General features: G+C 34.6%; 1 protein-coding gene across 5 annotated transcripts in view; it reads right to left on the bottom strand.

The window, feature by feature from the left end:
* LOC113500165 (titin homolog) overlaps nt 1-12,299 on the bottom strand; it is a 151,231-nt gene that overhangs the window by 118,574 nt on the left and 20,358 nt on the right. The gene's annotated exons all lie outside the window — the stretch shown is intronic.

Here is a 12,299-nt window from a genome sequence, read left to right on the forward strand (position 1 = left end):
ATGTTTCTGCACCATCCAGTGTTTTTTTGTAAATTTTGGTTTGTCAGTACATAGTTAAAAAAACATCTTTTTTTTTAATAGTTTAAATATTTTATTTCTTACATTAGTAAATCGCGAATAACTCAAACTCAAAAGTCTTCAGAAATATCAGACCCTGTTCACTACAAAACTGAGTATCGTGAATATGTTTTGTATTTTATTTGATTAGATATTTTATTTTATTTGTATTTGAATAGATACTTGCAATACTTAATTGAGAATATCTTTCTTTATTTGATCCTTATTTGAATTATTCAAGACTTGACTGACTTCCACATAATATAAATTATTTTAAAATCGTATGAAGTGAGAGCTCGCTTATTTCGTTATTTTTTAGGGCTTGGTACAGATTTCGTCTTGTAATATATAAAATTCCCGTGTCACGATGTTAGTTACCGTACTCCTCCGAAACCGTTCGAGCGATTTTTATGAAATTTTGGGTAGGTCTGAGAATAGAACAACATCTATTTTTCATACCCCTAAGCGATAAGGGTTGCTCACACATAATTTTTTTGTTTTTTTTTCATATTGTGGCATTAAAAATACATACAATTAGAAAAAAAAATCGGCCTAACAACGTTTTGCTGGGTCAGCACTAGTTCACTATAAATATTGTTATTTTTTACATATACAAATGAGTGAATAGTTATTACCGATTCAATTTCCAATCAATATTATTACAAAAACAGCTTACGTTGAAAATACTAAAATTATTATAATTATTGAGAACCTCCCACGAGCTGTAATCCGCTTCAGTTGAAATTAATTTCACACATTTGTATTTTGTGAAAGCTAAATACGTACGGGAGGGTTGAGTTCGCACGCACTCAAAATCGTCCCTAGAAATCTGATGTCATTGGGGAATGGTTCGCCGAAAACGGTGCTATGAATTTGGTGTCATGTAATTTGGCATTATAGACTCACTAGCTGTTGCCCGCGACTTTTTCCGCGTGGTTAGAAGATATAAGTTATAATTTATACCTGCCTTCTATCTATCTATCTGCCTTCTATCTACATACATCCATACTTACAAACTTTCGCCTTTATAATAGTAGTAGGATCTATTGCCAATTCTAAATCTATACTCTATACTAATATATAAAGGTGAAGAATTTGTTTCTTTGTTTGTGCGCTAATCTCAGGAAATACTGGTTCAAATCTTTTTGTGTTGAATAGACCATTCATCGAGGAAGGTTTTAGGCTATATACCATCACGCTGCTGTATCTTCGCTCCTATTAGTCAATAGGAGTGAAGATACAATGGAAAGTGTGAAAAAAAAACAGGAAAAGTTATTCATCTTCAAGGGCTTCCGTTCAAAAATTCCTTACAGACGAAGTCGTGGGCAACAGCTAGTTGAATAATATTGCAGTTGAGGCCACTCTAAGCCGTGTAATGCGTAAGACGAAGTTTTTTAAGTTAAATAAGTAAATCAATTTCGATAACGGCCGTTTTGCTAGTTTTTTTAAATATGAAGAATCATCGTAAATACATGACATATTCAGTCGTATCAGCACAGCCTGAGTCAAATTTTAAATATATAGTAGCTGATCCAGCAAATGTTGTTTTGCCGAATAGTTTTTTTCTAGTTGTATGTATTTTTAGTGCCACATTATACCTAAAAAAAATAAAAACAAACAATTTCGTCCAAAAAATAAAGTATTTTTTTTGTGTGAAAAAAAAATACGTTTACTTTAAATAAAATTTGGTAAAAATCGGCTAAGCCGTTTCGGAGGAGTACGGTAACTAACATCGTGACACGGGAATTTTATATATTAGAAGATTTTTTCTAATCATTAAAATTTCGTGTTTTGTGTGGCGTTAAAGACGTTATAATGTATGTAGTACATCGCCACGAAGGTAGAGGCGCGTCTTACGCAAGTTCACACAATTGCTGGAATCTCGCCAGTGAGCGCAACCTAATCGATTGACAGATGCGATCATTACAAACTATCGCTCGATGCACTCTCGATTTCAACGACGAACTAAATTGAATCAACCTCAAGCCGTTCTTTACCAGGTTAATTGTTGCAGAGAGCTCCTTCATACTAATTTTATTAAAAAACTTTGTTTCTCTCACTTTAATACGTAGCTAGTCGCTGATCTTCAAACTTGTTTCGCAAAGACTTAGCAACTCCGACTCAGTTTCTGAATATTACATCATCTGCTAATTGTAAAATGTTTCTACGAATTACGTACGTACGTTTTCTGCAATCTAAAACTCGAAAGAATTTAGTGAAATTCTGTAAGATAGCATATTAATAGCATAGGTTCATATTTAGGGTGTTTCCTTCTTAAAACATTTCGCCAATGTCCATTTAGGACCTTTGCGGTAGATACTTATACGACGGATTTTCGTTGCACATTCGACGCGCTCTAATTCGTAAACAATATTTAATTAACCAACAATCGTAAACCTACATTACGTATGAGGTTTCATAAAAGGCGCATCTTCGCATAAAAGCGTTCATTATTCCAAATACTTCACAGTTAGAATGAAGAGGCGTGGGAATAATGAAAACAAAATAAACTGAGGTGACTGACGGCCGTGGTTCATATGGATTTCCGGTCTCATACTTATATTTAGTCAGAAAAATACCTCTCAAGGTTAATGTGACGCTTTAAACAGTTATCTAATGAAAACGTTGAAATGGGAAGTTTTATTTTAAATTGAATTCTTGTAAATTAAAGAATTGATTTTGTTAAGGATTAACACCATGTTTTTACCATAAAAATAGGTTATAGAGAGCAATTATTTCAACGTGACTATAACCGTTAACACAGCCTAAATTTACATTTACAAACATGATTATGTCTCCCTATTTTTCTGACGAATCTCAATGCTGCTCTGCGCCTATGCAACTAAGATCGATGGTTTATGGCCTTTTTCAATAACTGGGCTATCTAACAGTAAAATATTTTTTTAATGAAATTCTCAGTTCCAGATACTAGCGCGTTTAAACAAATAAGCAAATTCATCAGCTTTATAATAATTAGTTTTGATTAAATTTAATCGTTAATTGATTAAGTTTCCTCTTACTAGTAAACAGACGTTCTTGACCTACATCCTAGTCCTATATTTACCATACTAAGTCTAATTCAATTAGTTTAAGCGCCTTTAAATAAACACCTAATTACACTGAACCGCTAATTATTAACCTGTTCGAAGTATATGATCGATGCACGATTCAATTAATTTTGATTAAGATCAGTCAAATAATTTGTTGTATGGAGTATTTCATAAGGGATTGTCACGAGACGAGATTTGAAAAGAACTGTCTTATTGGAGCCTCTTCCGCGTGAAGCTTGAATATCGGAGTAAATAGTAAGCTGTCTTCTTTTTGGATACTAAAGCTATTTTATCCTATGCCAATTTAATAGGCGATAATAAAAATAAATCCATCTACTGCTGATAATTTTGGGCAAACTTGATAATGATAACTTAGGCAGACAGAGGTCATTTTACATTGCTCAGAAAAGAGCCTTAATTATAGACATTTGAGTGAGGGTAAAGGCCAGCCTTCCTTCCTTGAATAAGTTAAACACTCCCGATTACCCGCCGCGGCTGCGGTCATTTGGCTGTGGTGTATTTACGTCTGCACTTCATAATTGAGAGACGGAAATGCCTAATTAATTATACGAAAGAGTAATTAATTAGATTGCAGTTCTAATTATACCAACACGCCCAGCTTTGCGGGGGCAGTGCAGCATTAAATGTCTATTTTTAACCTCTTAAGGAATGAGGAATCCCTAAAACATGACTCCATGGACTATATGTCTATTCATTTTAAGGAATCACTATTGCTGAGATTTCTTGAAGCCACAAACTTGCTCACACATTTTACCTTAAAAATATTAGGTAACATGTTTAATTGTAAATGCATTTGAAGATATAAACAAAGACGATTTGGGATCGTCAAATATGATGAAACTATTCTAGAATGGTTACACCACAACATTGTGACGCCTGAACTTAGTCTATTTCCACCTAATCAATATGTCACTTCTCAGTGGTGCTTCTATATTAAACGTTTGTTCACTTAAATGAGGTCACAGGTGAAGGTCAAAGGTGAATAGGTTGAATTTAACTCACGATGAGTTGAAATGACATAAATACCTATACAGGTCAACTTGTGAGCCTAATTCTTTATTCCTCGGTTGAAAATGGATGAAGCAAATATGCACAATGGGCTAATCTGGTATCTAACTGCAAAAGATAGCATAACACCAAGCTAGTCCATTGAAAGGTTCATATTGTTTTGCTTTCTACCATCAACCTATAGTTGACTGGCAGAGAATGCTCCAGGCATGTAGTCCGTTTATCGAAGTCAGTTTTTAGTGATTCGTAAGGTATGATGCAGAAAGTTTAACCTAGTTTGTGGGGTTGCCAGCCTTGGAACAAATCCGCCAACTTGAACAAGGAGTAAAGCAGGTTTTTCGTAATCTATATCTTCTAATATATAAAATTCCCGTGTCACGATGTTAGTTACCGTACTCCTCCGAAACGGTTCGAGCGATTTTTATGAAATTTTGTATACATATTAGGTAGGTCTGAGAATAGAACAACATCTGTTTTTCATACCCCTAAGTGATAAGGGTTGCTCACACTAAAAATATATTTTTTTTTTGGACGAAATTGTTTGTTTTTATTTTTTTTATAATGTGGCATATAACTAGAAAAAAATCTGCGAAACAACTTTTGCTGGGTCAGCTAGTATATAGGTAAAGCTGAAGAGTTTGTTTGTGCGCTAATCTCAAGAAATACTGGTTCAAATCTTTTTGTGTTGAATAGACCATTCATCGAGGAAGGTTATAAACCATCACGCTGCGACTAATAGGAGCGAAGATACTATAGATAATGTGGAAATAACAAAGAAAATTATTCATCTTCGAGGGATTCCATTAAAAAAATCCTAACTTGTAACTTCTAACCACGCGGGCAACAGCTAGTAACGAAAAACCTAACCAGCCTAGGAACAAAAATGTTTTGTAGATAATAATAAAATAAAAAGTTTTACAGTAGGTACAATTACTTTTCAGTGGACAAAGTAACATATGCTGACGAGTTTTATGCAGTGAAATGTGTTTTTTCGCTTTTACAACTGCAATAGTTTGTTGATAAGACTTGTACGGCAAGTCGTGTAAAGCCCGCAAGTTGTGAAATAAGATCGTCACGAAAACTTAAAGCATTATGAGTCGCCCTGTGTGGAGATAGTGAAATACTAATGTAATTTAATATTAATAAGACACCAATTTGCAACGTTACATACGTACATAAGTTTTCAGAGGTCTACCAGACAACAATAGGATCAGTAATACATTTAGACAAACTTCAGTATTTATTAAAATCAATTTATTATGTTTGACTAATCTTTTAATAATTGCATGGACTTCAAAAAACAGCCCTAGGAAAATAGGAAGTGACGTTTTGGACAATCCTAAAAGAACAAAAAGACTTGTGAAAGTAGTGAGGAAATAGGGTGTCCTACACCTAGACAACAGTTTTCAATGGCAATTGTTTTGTTCCGAATATAGGTCAACATTATAAACACAAGCTCTATCTATCTTAGGGCAGCTGTGTCCTTGCGAGAGGACACATACTAGTCTCCTGATAATCGTTCCAAAATCATTTTGGTGGCAGTTAAAAATAGTCGGAGTGGCATGTTGTATAAATAACGCTTCATAGAGCAAATGCAAAGGCCGCCAGCGCATCGCGGCGATATCGGAACAGGTATGTCATGTACTATTATTTCATACTAGCGACCTGCCCCGGCTTCGCTCGGGTGAACATTTATTTTTTAAGCTTATTTTCCGGGATAAAATATAGCCTATACGGATTCGGAAGAATCCCTCTAAGTAATGGTAAAAGAAATTTTGTAATCGGTGCAGTAGTTTCTGAGTCTATTCAATACAAACGTACAAAAATACAAAGGTTTTCTCTTTATAATCTTCTTTTTCTTCTTCTAATATATAAAATTCCCGTGTCACGATGTTAGTTACCGTACTCCTCCGAAGCGGCTTAACCGATTTTTATGAAATTTTGTATACATATTGGGTAGGTCTGAGAATAGAACAACATCTATTTTTCATACCCCTAAGTGATAAGGGTTGCTCACAATATTTTATTTTTTGGATGAATTTTTTTGTTTTTATTTATTTAAAATGTGGCATTAAAAATACAGTCATAGAAATAATTTATTGGGCGAAACAACGTCAGCTAGTATTAGTATAGATGAATGCTAGTTGTTATCTTGTCTAACTTGTCAATCTTCAAAATATAATAATTGGCTTAAGCAAATTTGCTCTATTCAAAGTTTCAGTATTTTTTGTTGTAGAGCAGTCGTTTTCTTACATGGTTCCAATTCCAAAGGACATTAAATGGTATTTATGTGACTCAAAAATTAATTGAAGTTATCAATGAAAATGATAGAATGCTTTGTACAACTCAATTGATAGTAGGTACTATTTTCACCTCGATTACTAAAATTCACACGGACGAGTTGTAGGCAAAGTTTGTTAATAATCTAAATGCGAAAGTATTTCTTCATTAAGATTAATTTTATAAGATATAAGGCCCCACCGCGTCTAAGACTAGTATTATTACAATTGTGAAACAATTCGTAGCTTTAAGGTGAATAGTAGTATCACACTGAGTATTTGCAAAGACATAAAATAAAAATCACATAACTCTGAGATAATGTTGCACAACATTTAAGAATTTAGATAGGTAGTACATTTTGTTTAGAAAACAACATTCTTTTGATATAATTTATAATTTTTATTTGCGCAATAGCGTACGTATTCAAAATATCTGATGTGATCAGATTATGACGTCTACAATTATTTTTGTCGGCCACTGTTTATTTGGCATGACGACGGGATTAATACAGTTTTTCATCGACTTTTAAACAGTTTATTTATATCTACAATAGGTAAAATGTGTGGCTACTATTTAAGCCTTTTTCTATCTTCAAAAACTGCTGTCTTCTCCAGTCCGGAGAGGTCTATAGTAATAGAGTGTCCAAAACAAGTCGAGCTTTCTCCGTAAATACTAAAGACTGGACCGTTATGAAATGATTTCCATACAGAGATTACAACAATAGCAGTTCCAGTCAAGCTTTTCACAACACAACGTAGGAAACAAAACAAGTATTTTCGTAACACGCAGTTCCACAACCCGACTCTCTGTAAGGTACATCCCTCACCTACCTATGGCCCGGGTAATGTTAATTAACATTTTGGAGCTCGTCGGATACAACTGTTAATATTGTGTTCGTTGCATTACTAACGGGGCACGAGGAGCCTTCAATACTAATGTCAGTCTACCGAATACTCTAAACATTTTGAATTTTCACCGTAATAGCAACGCCCGTCCAATGTTGCTTGTTTCAAAATGGCGAGGTAGACGCGCTGATGGTAACATGCAGTTTTGATTTCAATGCACTCACATTGGTTTGTACTGCAATTAGTTTCGCAATAGTTGATACATTAATGTGTTCTGGTGGTGTAAATGTTTTAAATATCAATCATACAGTAAAGAGGTGTGTATTCAATTTACACGCTACGGTCTGAATATGTAGTCTGGGTTATCAAAATCATTTAAGATGTTATCAAGAACACATGGGTAGCCAACTGGTATAGGTCCCACTGTGGGTGGCGTGTTCGATCCTCGCATAGAACCAGGACTTGTGTGATCCACGGAAGCTTGACTCTGAGTCTGGGTATCTTTAGGCATGTGATTTGAATATTTGTGAAACGCATGCGAAATTTAAAAAATATTTTATATTCGTTTTGTAAATAGCAGGAGTCTTAAAGGCATAATGAAGATGAAATACTTGAAACAAAATGTTTTGCTAAATTGAAACGCTCAAGTGTTTCAGCTTTTCATAACAGTGAATTATAATGGTATAATTTAATGCTAACTTGCTGCATTTCACCGACCAAAGCGCCGAGCATTCGCAAGAAGTTGTTCTAAAGCTAAAGGGTATCAACATACTCGTATATAAACAGATGAAGATAACTAAAAGCCAAGTCCGGGAATAAGAAGTCTGACTACGGGATGAACGTTATCAGGAACATTCAACATGAACCGGATTTATGACTTATCTGTTTCCTAGAAAATGTTTCTTAAAGGTTCACCATTGATGTGGATAACAATCTTATTAAAGAGACCTCTTTCCATTCCAGCATTTTTAGGGAACTGTTTACCTTTAAATTATGTTTGGTTTACGTTATGAACCATGGTTAAGAGAATAAATTCTTAGTATAAATATTTACCTAAATTATAAAACGTGTTACTTTGTAAGTGAAACTTTATTTTAACGTACTGAATGAATTCACTAGACTTCAAAAAATACTTATGGAACTTAAATTAGAAAAGGAGGAACATTTTTTTTTGGAAACGCATTAAATCCTAGCCTTATGTATCTAAGACTAGCTGTTGCCCGCGACTTCGTCCCCGTGGGTAGAAGATATAAGTTATGATTTATACCTGTCCTGTTTTTTTCACATTTTCCATTGTATCTTTGCTCCTATTAGTCGCAGTGTGATGGTTTATAGCCTAAAGCCTTCCTCGATGAATGTTCTATTCAACACAAAAATATTTTTTCAATTTGGACCAGTAGTTCCTGAGCTTACCGCGTTCAAACAAACAAACAAACTCTTCAGCTTTATATATTAGTACAGATTCCTACCCAATATTCGCCTTACAAACAAACAATACAAATTTTGTTCAACCTTGTACCTACCTAAAATGTAAGTACAGAAGATTCAAAAGAAAACATGATATCGAGAAAGTGAAATTCCACTTCGTGTGCAGTGTACATTTATAACTTGTTATTTTATTTTAACTAATAAGTTTTTAATTAACATTACTCAGAGATTACTTCCTAGCAAGTATCATCATGTTTCTTCCCAGTTTATCATACCCTATACAAACACCAAAAACAATAACACAAAGTTTAAAAAAAAAAGATATTTTGATAGGCGACACTTGTGAGAAAGCCTTTCTATTAATAATCAAGTTAATCAGGGGCAAATTGGATTGTCTATGCAGCTGCACTAAATGCAACTGCTATGGAGTAGGATTGCATTGTATCAAATTATGTTCGATGTGGGCCACGGCGGAGTTCGGCGGGAGCTTAATGCCCTGTCACCCCACCCCTCCTCCCCCTCGCCACCTGCCGCACAATGCGTGTCCACCGAGTGTTTCATTCCATATATTCGCAACATTTTGTATTCGAACCTCCTACGCGCATCAAACTATCTATATGTAGGTATACTAATATTATAAATGTGAAAGTAAGGTTGTTTGTTACGCTTTTCCGGGAAAATTATTTAATTGACTGTTATGAAACTTTGTATAATTTATAATGTTTTCAATCATTTGAAGTAACATGGAGTACCTATGTTACAGTTGACTTAGCTAAAAAAACGGATTTTAATTTTCACATAAAATTTACAAATATTTCGATTGCCGACATACTCGCGGGCAGAGCCGCGGTTGACAGCTAGTATAATAATATAGACAGATTAATTTCAAACACGTCCAAAAATGTTGCGGAACACAATAGGCAGGTAACTAAATAAATCTGAAAGCGTGTTTTTCAACACAATAGGTAGGAGTTATTATTGAATATCATGACTATATTTAGATTTAATTTAGTTGCTGTATTAATATTTAACAGCTTCGACAGCTCGACAACGCTAAAAAGAGCTTAAAACCGATATTGCTATAAATTTTGAAATTGAAATCACGTTGTTTTCGAGAGGTAGATTATAGTAGAAAATATAGGTATGTAATGCCTGCCTTACAATAGTAACACATAATACCTGTAGTTATTCCCGTCGAGTTTTATGATTTTGTATTTTTGAGGCCTAAAAGCCAAACAGTCCGATTTCGAACTGTCCGACCACGATGTGTTATGAAAATTACTTCAACCCACAATCGTTTACTATGCTGATTGTTGGAAGTCAGTCTAAAGGGTTTTATTTATTTAAATTAATATTCGTATTTTTTATTTTAGGTTCCCAAAACAATATTCGAAATATTTCTGATCAAAAAGTGTGTATGTTTAGTGTTTGCTAAATAAAAGCGAAACCTGAACGCGCGGCCTGTAGAAACTAACGAAACTTCGTTGATAAAGTTTACTCAAACATACTGCAGCTTGAGCGCTGAGACTCGGCTTACTTCATTAAAACAATGATGTTAATTATACTCGTAACTATCCCCACAAACCACGAAGTTTACATACCGAGCATCTGCTATTTAAAACGGCCGATGAATTAATGAAATTTGGCTTAAAATGACAATTTTCGTTTTATCTTAAACATTATTCTACACAATCATTGGAAATTCAGTGTGGGACGCTAAACTCAAGGTCAAAAAAATTTAGTTCCAATTATTGTATTGGCAAAATGCTTAAGAGAATGGGAATAATTTCAATTTTAATTTAATTGCCATTCATTAATCGGCCATTGTAAAATAGCAGAAGGGGTCCCTGGTCATATGTACGACAAGAGAAGTGTGAGACAACAAATACAAATAGGTAGGTACATATTTTTCCAACCCCCTAAACTAAACTCACCTAAAAAATAAATCATCTTTATGAGAATTACAAAGAATGAGATGTAATTAATCGATACTCTAACTTTATATTTTCCATATCCCATTTTTTCACCACCAATTCCCGCATCTAACGAAGCTAAGAACTCTCTTGATTAAAAGACACACATACAATTCTATTTTAGTGCGCTTTCATTGAAGTACCCATTCAAGTATATTTGTAGACATTCGGTTAAACTTCCCGCTTTCACCCCTTTTAAATTACAAAACTCTTAAAAGGCTAATATCTAAAAACACACGCACATAGTTATCACATAATTCAATTTAATTTAAAAAATAATATTCAAACGTTTTGGGGCCTGTCTCTCTGACTGTGGCATCAGAGACGAATCGAGTCTATAATGTCTAACTTAAACGTAAATATGTACACAGGGTGGTGCGAACCAAGCTAATACCGATGCGGGTTCGATCCGTGCATATCAAAACTAGGTTTTGTACGAACAATTAATGTTCTAAGTCCGATTTATTTGTAAGCTTCCCAAGAGTAAAAAATAAAGAATTATGAAGATTTTAGCATAGCATAATAATTGGTCACTCACGCAAATTACCTAAACAGGTTCCCCTCTACTTGTGAACTAAAAAACAACAGAAAGGAGATTAAAATGATTAGAGAATGAAGGATAACGCAAGGATTCTTTGATGATCTGATTAATATGAGCTTGAGGGCTTTCCGTACGACGCAGCTCATAATACTATTACTTATAATCTGCAGTCTTCTGAGCAGAGGGGGACCTTGAACGGCACCGTGGCGGAGGAATCCGACATAGTGACCCAAATACACGACACAAGGTCGCCAACCAAACGATGAATAAAGCGCCGATGACATATGCAAGAGCTTATTTTTATTGTGCTCTGATAGCATGGCTATTTATAAACATTAAGTACTATCGCCAGTTGCCAGAGACATACATACTTATACTGAAATGAATATGTAGGTATGTTACGCTACGCTAAACAACTCGACCGATTTTGATGACTTCTCATAAAACCTTTTGACTGCACTCAAGCCGAGTGGTTGAGGTCACCACGCAAAACCCACTGTGCGCGTCGTGTCGCGGGTTCGATCCCCGCATAGGACAAGCATTTGTGCGATCCACGAATGCTTGTTCTGAGTCTGGGTGTCTTTGTTCATGTGATTCGTATGTTTGTGAAACCCCTGCGACATAAGGATTTAAGTGCTTACTGCGAGAGTCGTTTAAAAAAAACCTAAGAAGACTACTGCTAGGTAGAGCTATAACTAGTAATATAAAATAAAAAAAATATGGTTTTCGCAAGAGATAGGCCACTCAATTTCACTAAAAGCCAGACATTTAAATAATAAATCAATAAATCAAACGCATTTTCGGGTTTCTAATACACGAAAACAAATATTTATAATGCATTAACTGTACAAAAATAGACTAAAAGCGTAGAGCTAATATTCCACTGTCACGTGAAACAGTTTCAGTTTACAGTGTGCAACTAACCGATCGACAAATTAATTACAATCTTATTTGCTGCATGCACTCCTAGGTGTACCAACATTTTGAGTATTTGAATTCATTACCACATGTTAATTGGTTTGCTAGAAGGCATAACTACATGAGTTATAAATCTAACGACGTGAACAGACATCATGAAATCGGATTTATTTTCTTA

This window comes from Trichoplusia ni, chromosome 13 (genome assembly GCF_003590095.1).
Source record: "Trichoplusia ni isolate ovarian cell line Hi5 chromosome 13, tn1, whole genome shotgun sequence".
Taxonomy (NCBI): Eukaryota; Metazoa; Arthropoda; class Insecta; order Lepidoptera; family Noctuidae; genus Trichoplusia; species Trichoplusia ni.